A 19188-nucleotide genomic window follows, 5' to 3' on the forward strand; every position below is an offset into this window, starting at 1 on the left:
TTAATCCATTCTGCCAATCTATGTCTTTTGATTGGGGAATTCAGTTCATTAACATTTAGTGTTATTACTGTTTGGATAATATTTTCCTCTAACATTTTGCCTTTTGTATTATATATATCATATCTGATTTTCCTTCTTTCTACACTCTTCTCCATACCTCTCTCTTCTGTCTTTTTGTATCTGACTCTAGTTCTCCCTTTAGTATTTCTTGCAGAGCTGGTCTCTTGGTCACAAATTCTCTCAGTGAATTTTTGTCTGAGAATGTTTTAATTTCTCCCTCATTTTTGAAGGATAATTTTGCTGGATATAGGAGTCTTGGTTGGCAGTTTTTCTCTTTTAGTAATTTAAATATATCATCCCACTGTCTTCTAGCTTCCATGGTTTCTGCTGAGAAATCTACACATAGTCTTATTGGGTTTCCCTTGTATGTGATGGATTGTTTTTCTCTTGCTGCTTTCAAGATCCTCTCTTTCTCTTTGACCTCTGACATTCTAGTAAGTGTCTTGGAGAACGCCTATTTGGGTCTAATCTCTTTGGGGTGCGCTGCACTTCTTGGATCTGTAGTTTTAGGTCTTTCATAAGAGTTGGGAAATTTTCAGTGATAATTTCTTCCATTAGTTTTTCTCCTCCTTTTCCCTTCTCTTCTCCTTCTGGGACACCCACAACACGTATATTTGTGCGGTTCATATTGTCCTTGAGTTCCCTGATACCCTGTTCAAATTTTTCCATTCTTTTCCCGATAGTATCTGTTTCTTTTTGGAATTCAGATGTTCCATCCTCCAAATCACTAATTCTATCTTCTGTCTCTTTAAATCTATCATTGTAGGTATCCATTGTTTTTTCCATCTTTTCTACTTTATCCTTCACTTCCATAAATTCTGTGATTTGTTTTTTCAGTTTTTCTATTTCTTCTTTACGTTTAACCCATGTCTTCTTCATGTCCTCCCTCAATTTATCGATATCATTTTTGAAGAGGTTTTCTATTTCTGTTCGTATATTCAGCATTAGTTGTCTCAGCTCTTGTATCTCATTTGAACTATTGGTTTGTTCCTTTGACTGGGCCATATTCTCAATCTTCTGAGCGTGGACCGTTATCTTCTGCTGCTGGCGTCTGGGCATTTAGTCAGATTTCCCTGGGTGTCGGATCCAACAAGGTTGAAAGATTTTTCTGTGAAATCTCTGGGTTCTGTTTTTCTTATCCTCCCCAGTAGGTGGCGCTCGTGGCACATGTTTGTCTCACGTGTTTGGAAGGGATCCCCCTGGGCACCGATCTCCGCTGCCTGGGGATTTCCAATCCAATTCTCTCCGTTGGTTCGGGGGGCCGCGCGTGGTGGGGGTGTCAGCCGCCGCGGCTTGAGGGGACCCTGCGGCTGGTCGCCCGCCGCAGCGAGCCCGGGGAATTCGCCATTGGACCAGGAAGTCGCCCGCAGGGAAGGGTCACCGCGGCTTGGGTAGTCCTCTGATCCGAGACTCGTAGCTGGACCAGGAAGCCGCCCGCAAAAGAGGGGCGCTGGCCGCCTCGGCTTGGGAAACTTGCCTCTGCGAGACTCTCAGCCGGCCCGGGAAGGAGGGAGGGAGGAGCTCCGGCCACCACAGCCGCCGCTGCTCGGGAAATCGCGCGCCGCTCGGGGATCTCACTGCAGCCGAGTCTTGCAGTGAGACTAGCCAGTCCAGACTGGGGTACGCTGTGTGTCCATTCCCTGTCGTGGCCCCGGGAGCTGTTCTGCACTGTTTCAGTTCACCTAGTAGTTGCTTTGGAGGAGGAACTAAGACGCACGTACCTTACTAAGTTGCCATCTTGGCCCCGCCTCTCCCCATCTGATTTTTTATAAATTGATTACAGCAAACGAAACAGTTTGATACAGTATACAAAAATAACACCTTGATTTCTGTGAAAATGCATTTCTCTGCAACTCCTGAATAGTTCCAAATTATGCTAACTCAGAGCATCGATGTGTATTCTGGGTTTTACATTTAGTCTTTGAAAAACCATATTCCAAATCTTTGCCATCACTGTCTGTATATCCAGCATCACTGGAGTGACAAAGTTGTTCCTGTTTAGGTTTTATCTAGATTTCTCATGCCCAGCCATTAACACATGCTTATCTTTTCATTTTGTGTAGTCCCGATCAACTGTATGCTCCATGGAGGGCCTGATACAGATGTTACTTGATATTATTTAACAGCTATTGAGGTCAGACAATCCAAGGCCATCATTATGCTAAGATTAAAGTTATTTATGGAGCTTTACAGACACGTCCAGAATCGGGTGAACCTCCTACATGGGAACATATTCAAGAATTCCATAATGGGCTTACTGGTCTGACTCAACTAATTCTTCCCATTCACTAATCCCTATTTACCAGTGGCATGGAAAGGGGGTTCTTTCCCCCCTTAACACCTCTACCAAACTAAGCATAAACTCTTTTTTTGGTAGTTAAATGCAGAAAGTTGTTTTTTTCCCCACCTCTTTCCTCCTTTAAATGGCAAGCAAAGCTCACTGGCCTGGGAATAGCCTCTATCAGCTAACCTTTGGCCAGTGAAGAGAATTCAGAGAAAATAATACAAACATCAATCAGAAAAAGGAGGGGTAATGAAAGAAAATAATTAGGCCCTAGCTTCAGTTGTGCATTCCATGCGAGATGCCCTGACTCACCATAGTGGTAACAGTTGACATCACTTGTCTTGCTGCAGTTGATGGCGACGTAATCAGTTTCACCACACCTACAGCACTTAACTTTGGTGCAGTTTTTCTGAATGTGTCCAAATTCTCCACCTGAATAACACTTCTGCTCATTTGCATGGTCACAGTCATGAGCCAGATGGCCTAGTTTGCCACAGTTGTAGCAGCACTGCCCTCACTCTCTTGGGCTCTTTGCAGTCCATGGCAATGTGGCCACCTCTACTGCAGTCATAGTAAGCATCCTCCTGAAGATCACAATCCTTGGCAAGATTACCAGACTCACCACAGCAATAAAAGACATCTGGAAGAGATGATGAAACAAACTGGAAACCTCTGCCATGGCTTCTCATTCCATGACCACGGCCTCCTACAATAGGGCATTTCGGGGCCCAGTGGCCAGATCGTCTACATGTGAAGCACTCATGCTGTTCATGTCTGCAATTGGATCTTTGTTTGTGTCTGAGCAGATCTGCAGCAATGGAGACTTGGACGCAGTCCAAGAAGGAGACTTGCAAGGGAGTGGCTGCTTATTTTCAGGATCATTGAATGCGCCACACACAGGTCTGCACACAGCCTCACACACGTCACTGCACATCTATAGTAAGCTTTATGTCAGCAAAGTGATAGTCTTCCCATTTCTCATTTTTTTTTTTTAGGATATCTTTAGCTATTCGGGATTTCCTTTGCTTGCAAATAAACTTGATAACTAGTTTTTCCAAGTCTTCAAGTACGTAGTAGGAATTTTGATAGATATCTCATTGAATCTGTAGATCAATTTGGGTAGAATTAACATCCTAACCACATTCAACCCTCCTAACCATGAGCATGGAATGTCTTCTTTCCATCTATTCAGGTAATTTTTTATTTCTTTGAGTAATGCTTGGTAATTTTCTGTGTATAAGTCCTTGATATTCCTGGTTAGGTTTATTCCTAGATACCTGATTCCTTTGGTCACTATTTCGAATGGATTTTCTTTTCTTTAATTGCCTTCTCAGATAGGCATATAACTGTGTATAGAAACACTACTGATATTTGTACATTAGTCTTGCAGCCTACCACGTTGCTGAATTTGCTAATTAGCTCTAGTAGCTTTGGTGTAGATTTTGCAGGGTTTTCTAAGTGTAGGATCATGTTATCTGCAAATAATGGAAGTTTACTTCTTCCTTTCTGATTTGAATGCCTTTTTTTTTTAAATACAAAAAAACCCCATCAATTAAACACAAACTTTCCTATTTTGATCATTCCGATCTACATATATAATCAGTAATTCACATCATCACATAGTTGCATATTCATCACCATGATCATTTCTTAGAACATTCACATCAATTCAGAAAAATAAATAAAAAGACAACAGAAAAAAATGTATATATATACATACCATACCCGTTACCTCTCCTTTCATTGATCACTAGCATTTCAAACTAAATTTATTTTAACATTTGTTCTATTATTTTTATTCCATATGTCCTACTCGTCTGTTGACAAGGTAGATAAAAGGAGCAACAGATACAAGGTTTTCACAATCACACAGCCACATTGTGAAAGCTATATCATTCAATCATCAAGAAACATGGCTACTGGAACACAGCTCTACATTTTCAGGCAGTTCCCTGCAGCCTCTCTACTATAAACATTTTTTGCTTTAGTCTCACGCAAGTTGAAATTTTAAAATATTAGTTACCTTCTATTTTCAGCACCCTGCAGTAATGACCTTCCTTTGTTCTTCCTCATGCAAAAACATTTTTAAAATTCGTACATTTAGTCATTATCATCATACACTCTAGGCATTCCTAGATTATACCATCTCAATCTTTAACATCTATCTTTCTGATTTCATTTATGCCCTCAGCTCTCCTCCCTCTATGATTCTCACATTCAGCTTCATTCAGTGTTTTAATATAATTGTATTACAGTTAGGTTTTATTGTGCTGTCCATTTCTGAGTTTTTATATTCAGTCCTGTTGTACAATCTGTATCCCTTCAGCTCCAATTACCCAATATCTTACTCCATTTTTATCTCCTGATGGTCTCCGCTACGAACGAAATAGTCCAAGTTATTCAGTAATGTCAGTTCATATCAGTGAGACCATACAGTATTTGCCCTTTTGTTTTTGGCTAATCTCACTCAGCATAATGCCCTTAAGGTATCCATGTTGTTACATACTTCATAACTTTATTCTGTCTTGCAGCTGCATAATATTCCATCGTATGTATATACCACACTTTGTTTAGCCATTCGTCTGTTGACGGACATTTTGGCTGTTTCCATCTCTTTGCATTTGTAAATAATGCTGCTATAAACAATGGTGTGCAGATGTCCATTTGTGTCCCTGCTCTCATGTCCTTTGAGTAAATACCTAGCAATGGTATTGCCGGGTCATATGGCAATTCTATATTTAGCCTTCCACCGCAGTTGTACCATTTAACATTCCCACCAACAGTGGATAAGTGTGCCTCTTTCTCCACATCCTCTCCATCACTTGTCATTTTCTCTTTTATTGATAATGGCCATTCTGGTGGGTGTGAGATGATATCTCATTGTAGTTTTGATTTGCATTTCTCTAATGGCCAGAGGAGTTGAGCATCTCTTCACGTGTCTTTTGGCCATCTGTAGTTTCTCTTCTGAGAAGTGTCTGTTCAAGTCTTTTGCCCATTTTGTAATTGGGTTGTCTGTCTTTCTGTTGTTGAGTTGAACAAATCTCTTTATAAATTCTGGATACTAGACCTTTATCTGATATGTCGCTTCCAAATATTGTTTCCCATTGTGTAGGCTTTTTACTTTCTTGATGAAGTTCTTTGATGCACAAAAGTGTTTAATTTTGAGGAGTTCCCATTTCTTTCTTTCTTTCTTCAGTGCTTTGGCTTTGGGTGTAAGGTCTATAAAACCGCCTCCAAGTATAAGATTTATAAAATATTTCCATACATTTTCTTCAAACAGTTTTATGGTCTTAGATCTAATGTTTAGGTCTTTGATCCATTTTGGTAAACTTTTGTACAGGGTGTGAGATATGGGTCCTCTTTCATTCTTATGCATATGGATATCCAGTTCTCTAGGCACCATTTATTGAAGAGACTGTTCTGTCCCAGGTGAGTTGGCTTGACTGCCTTATCAAAGATCAATTGTCCATATACGAGAAGGTTTAAACCTGAACACTCTGTTCCATTCCATTGGTCAATATATCTATCTTTATGCCAGTACCATGCTGTGTTGACCACTGTAGCTTCATAATATGCCTTAAAATCAGGTGAGATCTCCGACTTCATTTTTTTTTCTCAGGACACTTTTAGCTATTCGGGGCACCCTGCCCTTTCAGATAAATTTGCTTATTGGTTTTTCTATTTCTGAAAAGTTTTTGGGATTTTGAATGGTATTGCATTGAATCTGTAAATCAATTTAGGTAGAACTGACAGCTTAATTATATTTAGTCTTCCAATTCATGAACGTGATATGCCCTTCCACCTATTTAGGTCTTGTGTGATTTTTTTTTTTTTTTTTTTTTTTACATGGGCAGGCACCGGGAATCGAACCCAGGTCCTCTGGCATGGCAGGCAAGCATTCTGTGATTTCTTTTAACAATTTCTTGTAATTTTCTTTGTATAGGTCTTTTGTCTCTTTAGTTAAATTTATTCCTAAATATTTTATTCTTTTGGTTGCAATTGTAAATGGAATTCATTTCTTGATTTCCCCCTCAGATTGTTCATTACTAGTGTATAGAAACACTACAGATTTTTGAATATTGATCTTGTAACCTGACACTTTGCTGTACTCATTTATTAGCTCTGGTAGTTTTGCTGCGGATTTCTCGGGGTTTTCAACATATAGTATCATATCATCCGCAAACAGTGAGAGTTTTACTTCTTCCTTTTCTATTTTGATGCCTTGTATTTCTATTTCTTGTCTAATTGCTCTGGCTAGAACTTCCAACACAATGTTGAATAGCAGTGGTGATAGTGGATGTCCTTGTCTTGTTCCTGATCTTAGGGGGAACGTTTTCAGTTTTTCCCCATTGAGGATGATATTAACTGTGGGTTTTTCATATACTCCCTTTATCATTTTAAGGAAGTTCCCTTCTATTCCTATCCTCTCAAGTGTTTTCAACAGGAAAGATGTCGAATTTTGACAAATGCCTTTTCTGCATCAATTGAGATGATCATGTGGTTCTTCTGCTTTGATTTGTTGATATGGTGTATTACATTAATTTTCTTATGTTGAACCATCCTTGCATACCTGGGATGAATCCTACTTGGTCATGATGTATAATTCTTTTAATGTGTTGCTGGATTCGATTTGCTAGAATTTTGTTGAGGATTTTTGCATCTATATTCATTAGAGAGATTGGTCTGTAGTTCTCTTTTTTTGTAATATCTTTGCCTGGTTTTGGTATGAGGGTGATGTTGGCTTCACAGAATGAATTAGGTAGCTTTCCTTCCACTTCAATTTTTTTGAAGAGTTTGAGCAGGATTGGTACTAACTCTTTCTGGAATGTTTGGCAGAATTCACATGTGAAGCTGTCTGGTCCTGGACTTTTCTTTTTGGGGAGCTTCTTAATAACTGATTTAATTTCTTTACTTCTGATTGGTTTGCTGAGGTCATCTATTTCTTCTAGAGTCAAAGTTGGTTGTTCATGCCTTTCTAGGAAGTTGTCCATTTCATCTACATTGTTGTATTTATTAGCATAAAGTTGTTCATAGTATCCTGTCATTACTTCTTTTATTCCTTTGGGGTCAGTGGTTATGTCTCCTCTTCCATTTCTGATCTTATTCATTTGCATCCTCTCTCCTCTTCTTTTTGTCAATCTTGCTAAGGGCCCATCAATCTTATTGATTTTCTCATAGAACCAGCTTCTGGTTTTGTTGATTTTCTCAGTTGTTTTCATGTTCTCAATTTCATTTATTTCTGCTCTAATATTTGTTATTTCTTTCCTTTTGCTTGCTTTGAGGTTAGTTGGTTGTTCTTTCTCTACTTCTTGCAAGTGGACAGTTAATTCCTCGATTTTTGCCCTTTCTTCTCTTTTGATATAGGCATTTAGGGCAATAAATGTTCCTCTTAGCGCTGCCTTTGCTGTGTCCCATAAGTTTTGATATGTTGTGTTTTCATTTTCATTTGCCTCAAGATATTTCCTGATTTCTCTTGTAATTTCTTCCTTGACGCGCTGGTTGTTTAAGAGGGTGTTGTTGAGCCTCCACATATTTGTGAATTTTCTGGCGCTCTGCCTATTATTGATTTCCAACTTCATTCCTTTATGATCTGAGAAAGTGTTTTGTATGATTTCAATCTTTTAAAATTTGTTGAGACTTGCTTTGTGACCCAGCATATGGTCTATCTTTGAGAATGATCCATGAGCACTTGAGAAAAAGGTGTATCCTGCTGTTGTGGGGTGTAATGTTCTATAATGTCTGTTAAGTCTAGCTCATTTATTGTATTATTCAAATTCTCTGTTTCTTTATTGACCTTCTATGTAGATGTTCTGTCCATTGATGAGAGTGTTGAATTGAAATCTCCAACTATTATGGTAGATATGTCTATTTCTCTTTTCAGTGTTTTTAGCATTTGCTGCATGTATTTTGGGGCATTCTGGCTTGGTGCATAAATATTTATGATTGCTATGTCTTTGTGCTGAAATGTTCCTTTTATTAACACTTAGTATCCTTGTCTCTTTTAACTGTTTCACATTTGAAATCTAATTTGTTAGATATTAGTATAGCTACTCTTGCTCTTTTCTGGTTGTTATTTGCATGAAATATCTTTTTCCAACCTTTCACTTTCAACCTATGTTTATCTTTGGATCTAAGATGTGTTTCCTGTAGACAGCATATAGGAGGATCCCGTTTTTTAATCCATTCTGCCAGTCTATGTCTTTTGATTGGGGAGTTCAACCATTAACATTTAGTGTTATGACTGTATAGGTAGTACTTTCTTCTACCATTTTGCCTTTTGTATTTTATGTCATATATAATTTTCCTTCTTTCTACACTCTTCTCCACTCCTCTTTCTTTTGTGTTTTCGTATCTGTCTCTAGTGCTCCCTTTAGTATTTCTTGCAGAGCTGGTTTCTTGGTCACAAATTCTCTCAGTGATTTTTTGTCTGAAATGTTTTAATTTGTCCCTCATTTTTGAAGGACAATTTTGCTGGATACAGAATTCTTGGTTGGCAGTTTTTTTCTTTTAGTAATTTAAATATATCCCACTCTCTTCTCACCTCCATGGTTTCTGCTGAGAAATCTACACATAGTCTTTGGGTTTCCCTTGTATATGACGGATTGCTTTTCTCTTGCTGCTTTCAAGATCCTCTCTTTCTCTTTGACCTCTGACATTCTGATTAGTAAGTGTCTTGGAGAACGTCTATTTGGATCTATTCTCTTTGGGGTATGCTGCACTTCTTGGATCTGTAATTTTAGGTCTTTCATAAGAGTTGGGAAATTTTCAGTGATAATTTCCTCCTTTAGTTTGTCTCCTCCTTTTCCCTTCTCTTCTCCTTCTGGGACACCCACAACACGTATATTTGTGTGCTTCATATTTTCATTCAATTCACGAGTTCCTGTTCATATTTTCCCCTATAGTTTCTGCTTCTTGTAGGATTTCAGATGTTCCGTCCTCCAGTTCACTAATCCTAACCTCTGTCTCTTGAAATCTACCATTGTAGGTTTCCATTGTTTTTTTTCATCTCTTCTACTGTGTCTTTCATTCCCATAAGTTCTGTGATTTGTTTTTTCAGACTTTCCAGTTCTTTTTGTTCATTCCCTGCCTTCTTCATATCCTCCCTCAATTCACTGATTTGGTTTTTGATGAGGTTTTCCATGTCTGTTCGTATACTGAACTAATCGTTTCAGCTCTTGTATCTCAATTGAACTATTGGTTTGTTCCTTTGAACTATTGGTTTGTTCCTTTGACTGGGCCATATCTTCAATTTTCCTGGTGTGATTTGTTATTTTTTTGCTGGTGTGTAGACATTTAATTACCTTAATTAGTTTATTCTGGAGATTGCTTTCACTTCTCTTACATAGAGTTTTCTTGCTAGATGAATTTGTTGTCTCTCTGTTCTTTGACTTTCAGTTCAGTTTTCCTGGAACTCTAGCTTAGGATAATTTGTTTGTTTAACAGGATAATTTTTCAGTTCCTGTTTTCTTGTTTCTTGCCCTGCTTGAATGGTGCCTTTTCCCTCTCCACCCTTAGTAGGGTTTACGTAGATATCATAGACTCCAGCCAGGTTTTCCTGGACTAAACTGGCCTTCTATCGGGGAAGGAGTCACCTGTGGCAGTTTTCCTGAGGGTGAGACCCAGCAGGTTAAAAAACTTTCCTGTGAAGTCTCTGGGCTCTGTTTTTCTTATCCTGCCCAGTATGTGGCAATTGTCTGCCTGTGGGCCCCACCAGCAAAGATGTTGCGGCACCTTTAACTTTGGAAGACTCTCCCTGCTGGGGACGTGGTGGAGACAGAGGAGAGGTTGTAGGCTGGTTTTAATGGTTTCAAATTGCCAAGCCCTGGGGTCTGAATTCCTTGAGGGAGGGATTCCACCTGAGTTGGGCTTCACCCCTCCCCTGGGAAGGCACAGCTGGGAAACAGCCCTGAAAGCAGTCTGTTTCTGCCTATGCCTGGAGCAGCTGCAGCCCGAGAAGTCCGGCTGCTGAACCCAGAGGCAGCCAAGCGTCCGTAGAAACACAGCCACAAAAACCTCCGTTTCCTCCCCTTTCCTCTTTTTCCGTTAGCCCAATGAGCAACCTTCGCCTTGACCAGGTTCACCTGAGCTGGGGGCCTATTTTTAGTAGTCAGAATTTGTTAATTAATGCCACAACTGGTGTTTGGTTGGACTCAGCCCCTGCTGCTATTAGAGTCTCATTCCTTTCCCCTCTGGGAAGCAGCCTGTGGGGGAGGGGCACCGGCTGCCACGGCTTGCGGAACTCACGGTTCTCGGGAGGCTCGCAGCCAGTCCAGCTGGTCCAGACTGGGGTACGCTGTGTCCGGTCACCGACATGGCTCCAGGAGCTGTTCTGTATTGTTTCTGGTTATTTAGTAGTTGTTCTGGAGGACAAACTAATATGCACACATTGCTAAGCCGCCATCTTGGCCATTAAGTCCTCACTGACATTTCTGGTTGATCCTATTATTTATTTTTATTCCATATGTTCTACTCATCTGTTGACAAGGTAGATAAAAGGAACATCAGACACAAGGTTTTCACAATCACACAGTCACACTGTGAAAGCTATATCATTATACAATCATCTTCAAGAAACATGGCTATTGGAACACAGCTCTACATTTTCAGGTAGTTCCCTCCAGACTCTCCACTTCCTCTTGGATAACAAGGTGATATCTACTTAATGCATAAGAATAACCTTCAGGATAACCTCTCAACTCTGTTTGGAATCTCTCAGCTATTGACACTTTGTCTCATTTCACTCTTCCCCTGTGGGAAGTTTTTTGATGTCCGTTTGAATCTCTTTCCTTGTAATTCGTTTGCTGCATTCTTCCACTTCCTCTTGAGTCAGTACAGATAGTTTGTGTGTTTCTAGGAATTTGTCCATTTCATCTAGGTTGTCTAGTTTGTTGGCATATAGTTGTTCATAGCATTCTCTTAATATTTTAAAAAATTTCTTGAGGATCCATGGTAATGAACCCCTTATTGCTGATTTTGTGTGTCCTCTCTTTCCCTTTGTTAGTCTACCTAGGGGTCCACCAATTTTATTCATTTTCTCAGGGAACCAACTTTTGGTTTTATTGATTCTACTGTTTTATTGTTCTCCAATTTATTTCTGCTTTAATCTTTATTTCTTTTATTTGCTTTGGGGTTATTTTGCTATTCTTTCTGTAAATTCTCCAGGTGAGCAGCTAAGTCCTTGAGTTTTGCTTTTCTTGTTTTTTGGGCAGGCACTGGGTATCGAACCTGGGTCTCTGAAATGGCAGGTGAGAACTCTGCCTGCTGAACCACCGTGGCCTGTTTTGATATGTTGCATTCACATTATCACTAGTCTCTAGATATTTATTGATTTCTCTAGCAATTTCTTCAACTCACTGATTATTTAAAAGCATGTTGTTTAATCTCTATATATTTGTGAGACTCTGATTTTATTGATGATTATTAATTTCCAGCTTCACTCCATTGTGCTTTGAATAATTTCAATCTTATTAAATTTATAAGGAGTCCAGTTTTTGTCCCAGCATATAATCTACCCTGGAGAATGTCCCATATGTACTAGAGAAGAATGTATATCCTGTTGTTTGGGATGTAATGATGTATATACATCTATTAGGTCTAATTCATTTATCACATTGTTTAGATTGTCTATTTCTTTATTGATCTCTGTCTGCTTGTTCTATCTAAAGTGGAGAGTGGTGTACAGAAGTCTCCCACAATTATTGTTGAAACATCTATAGCTCCTGTCAGTTTTGCCAATGTTTGCCTCATACACTTTGTAGCTACCTGATTGGGGGCGTAAACATTTATTATTGTTATTTCGTCTTGGTGAATTTTCCCCTTTATTAATATGTAGTGTCCCTCTTTGTCTCTTATGATGCCTTTACATTTAAAGTTTATGTGATATTAGTATAGCTACTCCTGGTTTCTTTTTGTTACAGCTTGCATAGAACATTTTCCTATCCTTTAACTTTCAATCTATTTATATCCTTGGGTCTAAGATGTAAACAGCGAATAGATGGACTATATTTTTTAATCCATTCTGCCAATCTGTATCTCTTAATTGGTGAGTTTAGTCCATTAACGTTATTACCGTAAAAGCTGTTATTGAATCTACCATCTTATCCTTTAAGTTTTATTGAGTTATTTATTTTCACTTTCTTATTGGATAATATAACATATATACATAAAGCAAAGACACAAACAAGCAATAGTTTTCAAAGCTCTCTTCAACAAGTAGTTACGTGACAGATCCTAGAGTTTGTCATGGGCTACTATACCATCATCTCAGATTTTTCCTTCTAGTGTTCCAGAACATAGGAGGCTAGAAGGAATAAATAATTTTTTTTATCATCACAACAGACCTTTTCTTCCTTTTTTTGTGAAAAATAACATTTATACAAAAAAAGCAATACATGTCAAAGCACACCATAACAACTGGTTGTAGAACAGATTTCAGAGTTTGGTATGGGTTACAATTCCAACATTTTAGGTTTTTACTTCTAGCTGCTCTAAGATACTGGAGACTAAAGGAATTATCAATTTAATAATTTAGCAATCATGTTCACTTGTTAAACCTTACCTTCTCTGTATAACTACATCACCACCTTTGATCTTTCTATTCCGTTCTTTAGGGGTATTTGGGCTATGGCCAGTCTAACTTTTACATATTGGAAGGGGCTGTCAATAATATGGGGTAGGGAGATGGAACTAGCTGATGTTCTGGAGAGGCTGGGCCCTCTGCATTTCAGGACTTACCTGGTACAGGGACCCACCTGGACGTTGTAGGTTTCTGGAATGTTACCCTAGTGCACGGAACATTTGTTAGATCATATACTGCCCTAGGTATTCTTTAGGATTGGCTGGGGTGGTTTTGGCAAGTTATGATAGGTAGCAATGTCTAACTGAAGCTTGTGCAAGAGTGACCTCCAGAGTAGCCTCTCAACTCTATCTGAATTCTCTCAACCACTAATACTTTATTAGTTACCCTTCTTGTCCCCCTTTTGGTCAGGATGGAATTGTTGATCCCATGGTGCCAGGGCCAGACTGATCCCTGGGAGTCATCTACTATGCTGTCAGGGAGACCTTCACCCGAGGATGTCATGTTCCACGTAGTGGGGAGGGCAATGATTTCACTTATAGAGGTGGGCTTAGAGACAGTAAGGCAACAAAAGAGGCCCTCCAGAAATAACTCTTACGCATACCTATAAGTAGGCTAAGCGTCTCCGCTACCTACATAAGCTTCACAACAGTAAGCCTCAAGATCAAGGGCTTGGCCTATTGATTTGGGTGTCCCCAATATCTGACACAGTATCAGGGGATTCCCTGATGATAAAGTTTAATAGTTTCATACTTTTTCTCCCATCCCTCAAATGACTTTGCCAATACCTTTTGATTATCTGCTTACTATATTCTAGGAGGCATTACATTAAACTTTATAGGATTAAAGGCCCTCATTCTTATTCTGGGCTCCCTGTGTTTCTTTTGTTCAAATGAGCTATCCAGACAGGTTGAGTTCGATTATGTGCTACAGAAAATTTAGGTTCTGGACAAAATAAACCTTTCTCCCTTTGGTCTCAAAGAGTAGGTGCAGTTCTAAAACAGAGACAATGTCTTCCTTACCCCTGTATTCTGAATTACCTTAATCCCAACCTGATCAGCTTCGTTCTTATCTCTGAATACCAAATCATAGATATATAAATAGCCTCTCCAAATCCAGAAATAATAATTATTGCTCCGGACTAAATGTGCCTGCTATAAGAGCTTACAATCTAGGCCCCTGTTCTCTTATACGCAGTTTCTAAAGGAGACCATACAATATTTGCTCTTTTGTTTCTGGCTTACTTTGTCTCAGCAAATGTCCCACAAGTTTATTCACATCATTGCATGCCTTACAACTTCATTTTTTTTTGTAGCAGCACATCATTCGCCAATCTACTTCTCAGTGCATCCTTCGGCCACCTGCATTCATTAGGCATCATGTATAATGACCAAAGTCCATAGTTCAACAACACTCTCAATTTTATATAATTTCATTGTTTCCAAGAGAAAGATAACCAGTAAATACACCCTCACCAAATAGGAACTTTAAACCTCCCCTTAACTCTGGTCTCTCCTCCCATTATTTACCCCTGCTGCTGCTGTGGTACTGCTGATGTTTTCCTGCTAAACACAGCCCATAGCATTCAACAGCAGTCCCCTTGCCTGCACCCCAGACCCAAACAGCCTACATACACAATTTACACCCTTGAAGCAGTTCCTGCAAGAACCCATTTATATTTCTAGTTTAAATCAGTGGGATAAGTAGGTCTATACAACCCCTTTCAATCTTGTTCACCTTTGGTATGGTACTATTACTTATAAACCCACTACAGAACCACCTTCACTTCTATCTATATTCCCTTACATTTGAGCTCAACCTCATTAGCTAACTGTTCACCCATCTCTAGCTTCCATGCATCTCTAAACCCCCTATATTCTGTATTATAATAAGCCTCTGATTTTTACATTTACCATGGTCATAAAAGTAGTCATACAGTATCTATCTTTTTGTGGCCGGCTTATTTCACTCAGCATTATGTCCTCAAGGCTCATCTATCTTGTCATGTGCTTCAAGACATCATTTTGTCTTACTGCTGCATAGTATTCCATTGTATGTTTATACCACATTTTGTTAGTCCACTCCCATTGGTGGGCATTTAGATTGTTTTGGTGATTATGAGTAATGCTGCTATGAACATTGGTGTGCAAATATCTGTTTGTGTAACTGCTTTCAGCTCTTATGGGTATATACCAAGTAGTGCTATTGTTGGTTCATAAGGCAACTTGATATATAGCTTTCTAAGGGACCACCAAACTGTCTTCCATAGCGACTGTACCATTATACATTCCCACCAGCAGTGCATAAGTGTCCCAATTTCTCCACATCCTCTCAAACATTTATAGTTTCCTGTTCGTTTAATAGGAGCCATTCTTATAGGTGTGAGGTGGTCTTGATCCCCATTTCCCTTATAGCTAATGAGAATGAGCATCTCTTTATGTACTTAGAATCTGTATTTGCTCTTCAGAAAAATGTCTATTCATATCTTTAGCCCACTTTATAACTGGGTTGCTTGTTCTTTCGCTGTTTGGTTGTTAGGTTTCTTTAGGTTACAGGATATCAAACCTTTACCTGATGTGTGATTTCCACATATTTTCTCCCACTGAGTTGGCAGCTGCTTCACCTTTCTGACAAAGTCTTGAGGTGCATTTGACTTTGAGGAATTTCCATTTAACTATTTTTTCTTTTGTTGATTGTGCTTTGAGTGTAAAAAAAAAAAAAAACGGAACGCTTCACGAATTTGCATGTCATCCTTGTGCAGGGGCCATGCTAATCTTCTCTGTATCATTTCAATTTTAGTATATGTGATGCCAAAACAAGCACTACGCTTTAGTTTTTATTTATCAGATCTATATATTCTTTTACCTCTTTTTATCCTTTAAATTACTGTTACTGACATTCTTCAATTCTGTGCCCTCCTCCAGACGTCCCTCTTCTGTCATTTTTTTCCAGCTGACAGGACTCCCTTTAGTATTTCTTATAGGGTTGATCTGTTGTTGACTAGTTCTCTCAGTCTTTGTCTTTGAAGTTTTTATTCTGTCCCTCAATTGTGAAGGACAACTTGGCTGAATAAAGAATTTGTGGCTGGAAATCTTCCTCTTTCAGGATCTTAAATCTATCATAACCCTGACTTCTTGCTTCCATGGTGCCTGCTGAGGAGTCTGAACTCATTCTTATATGTTTTCCCTTATATGTGGTAGATCATTTTTCTCCTGCTTTCAGGATTTTCTGTTTCTCTCAACATTTGACAGCTTGATTAGTATCAAGCTATTTGGAGTAGGCCTATTTGGATTTATTCCACTTGGAGTTTGTTGGGCCTCTTTGATTTGAGTATTTTCTCTTCTATTTTCCTTTTGGGACACCAATGATTCTTATATTTGTTCACCCCTTGTCCATCATTTCCTAAGATCCAGTTCCACTTTTTTCATCTTTCTTGCCACTTCTTTTGTGCACTCTAGTTCAACCGTTCTGTGTTCTAGCTCACTTAGTCTTCCTTCTGCTTCTTCAAAGCTGCTATCGTGTGTCTCCAGTATATTTCTAATTTTGTCTACTGTGTCTTTCATCTCTGTGAGATCTGCCATTTTTCTACTTAATCTTTGAATTCTTCTTTATGCTTTTCTAATATCTTCCTAATATCCTTTTTTTTCTTTATAAATATCCTTGAGTAGTTGTTCCATATTCTGTGTCTCCTCCAAAAATTTTGATCTGGTTGTTTGGCTGGGCCATTTCTGCTTGGATCGTCACATGTTTTGTGATTTTCAGTTGTGTTTCGGGCACTTGATTATCTTCATGAGGTTATTTTGCAAGCTGGTTTCCTTCACTTGTCTAAAGTTTTGTATTTACTTGGTTGTGCCGTAGATTTCCTTTTGCACTTGGTTTGTCAGTAATTCCCTGCCAAACCAAGGCCCAAATCTCATATAGGGGGTACAATTCTACTTGCGGATCTATTAAAAGTTAGGCTGGGGCACATGGGTACTTCAGGGGCAGAATGCCCACCCACCAAGAGGGAGACCTGGGTTTGATTTCCAGCGCATGCATCCTCAAAAAAGAATGAAACAATAAAATAAAAATATGAAGACAACAACAACAAAAACACACCTTACCAGTAGCAGGCCCCAATGTCAGAAGGGGACATCCCCAAGATATATTGGGAATGAACTCAGAATGGTGCCCTCAGAAGGGAGAGAAAATAATAACAATAATAATAAATTAAAGTAAATAGAATAATTAAAAATAAGAAACAAAAAGTCAATGAAAGTATAAATATATAAACTACATATTTAAACAAAAATTAAAATAAAAAACAATACCACTAATATATATATACATAAAACATATTCAAAAAAGGGGAAAAAACAAAAAACCTATGCAGATAGTCTGCCAGCTTGCACTTACTTCTTCGCACCAGCAGGTGGCGCTCCTGAAGCACCAACTCCCTCAGGCCCACACCTCCCCAACTGCAGTTGCTGGTTGGAGATATAGCAAACACAGTGTGGGGCTGCTCCCAGTCCAAGTCAGCAGGATGGCTGGTCCTGACATGGGGGGATGGGGGAGCTGACCTGCAGTGCCCAGCACTCAGCAGATCTGCCAACTCTACGCCCAATGGGATGGCTATTTGTAGCCCTCGCCGTGTTTTCTTTAAAAATAGTTTTATTAAGCTACTATTATTTAGATACCATACAGTTCACCCATATAAAGTGTACAACTGAATGTTAGTATATTCAGACCTGTGCATCCACTACTACAATCCATTTTAGAACATTTTCATTAACCCAAAAAGTAATCCCATATCCCTTAGCCATCGCTCTCCAATCCTCTGACCTTCTAGTCCATTAATCTACTTTCTGTCTCTAAATATTTGCCTATTCTAGAAACTTCATATAAATGGAATTATACAATATGTGGTCCTTACCAACTGCCTTTTTATTTATTTATTTATTTTATTGAGAGACCTTCACACACATACATGCCATGCATGGTGTATAATCAATGGCTCACAATATCATCACATAGTTGTGTATTTATCACCATGATCACCCTTTTGAACATTCACACCACTCCAGAAAAAGAAATCAGAAGAAAAAAGAAAAAACTCATGCATCCCATACCCCTTATCCCTCCCTCTCATTGACCACTATAATTTCCATCTACCCAACTTATTTTACCCTTTGTCCTCCTTACTATTTATTTTATCTGTATTTTTTTACTCATCTGTCTATGCCCTGAATAAAAGGAACATCAGACACAAGGTCTTCACAATCACACAGTCAAACTGTAAAAGTAATATCTTTTTACAATTGTCTTCAAGAATCAAGACTTCTAAGAAATGATGACTATGCAACTAAGTGACGATATTGTGAATTACTGATTATATATGTTGATGCTTTAGTTCATTTGTTAAATTTTTTTTAATTAATAAATAAATTTAAAAAAAAGAATCAAGCCTACTGGAACACAGCTCAAGTTTCAAGTACTTCCCTTTAGCTTCTTCAATACATCACAGACTAAAAAGAGATATCTATATAATGCATAAGAATAACCTCCAGAACAACCTCTCAACTCTCTGCAAAATCTCTTAGCCACTGAAACTTTGTTTTGTCTTATTTCTCTCTTCCACCTTTTGTCAAGAAGACTTTCTCAATCCTTGATACCAGGTCCCAGCTCATCCCAGAAATCCTGGGATTTCTGTCCCACATTGCCAGTGAGATTTACACCCCTGGGAGTCATGTCCCACATAGGAGGGAGGGCAGTGAGTTTACCTGCTCAGCTGGCTTAGAGAGGCCACATTTGAGCAACGAAAGAGGTTCTCTGGGGGCGACTTTAAGGCCTAATTTTTTTTTTTTATTTATCAAATATACCAACATACAAACACAAACGTTCTTACCACATGATCTTTCCATTCTACATATATAATCAGTAACTCACAATATCATCACATAGTTGTATATTCATCATGATAATTTCTTAGAACATCTGCATCATTCCAGAAAAAGAAATAAAAAGAAAACAGAAAAAAAATCATTCGTACCATACCCCTTACCCCTCCCTTTCATTGATCACTATAGCATTTCAATCTACTAAATTTATTTTAACATTTGTTCCCCCTATTATTTATTTATTTTTAATTCTTAGGCCTAATTTTAAGTAGACTTAGCCTATCCTTTGCAGGAATAAGTTTCATAGGGGCGAACACCAAGACTGAGTACACAGCCTATTGATATGGTTGTCCCTACTACCTACGAGAATATCAGAAATTCTCCAAATGGCA

The 19188-nt window shown here is 38.7% G+C and overlaps 1 protein-coding gene, 1 non-coding gene and 1 pseudogene across 9 annotated transcripts in view; all 3 read right to left on the minus strand.

Annotated features, from left to right (window-relative positions):
• Positions 1-19188, minus strand: part of NFX1 (nuclear transcription factor, X-box binding 1) — a 114892-nt gene that overhangs the window by 65485 nt on the left and 30219 nt on the right. The gene's annotated exons all lie outside the window — the stretch shown is intronic.
• Positions 1671-17655, minus strand: LOC143674274 (CCHC-type zinc finger nucleic acid binding protein pseudogene; annotated as a pseudogene).
• Positions 15637-15743, minus strand: LOC143675153 (U6 spliceosomal RNA). Its single transcript, XR_013171397.1, has one exon. It is a non-coding gene; the product is annotated as a U6 spliceosomal RNA (small nuclear RNA).

This window comes from Tamandua tetradactyla, chromosome 2, assembly GCF_023851605.1.
Source record: "Tamandua tetradactyla isolate mTamTet1 chromosome 2, mTamTet1.pri, whole genome shotgun sequence".
In the NCBI taxonomy this organism is placed as follows: domain Eukaryota; kingdom Metazoa; phylum Chordata; class Mammalia; order Pilosa; family Myrmecophagidae; genus Tamandua; species Tamandua tetradactyla.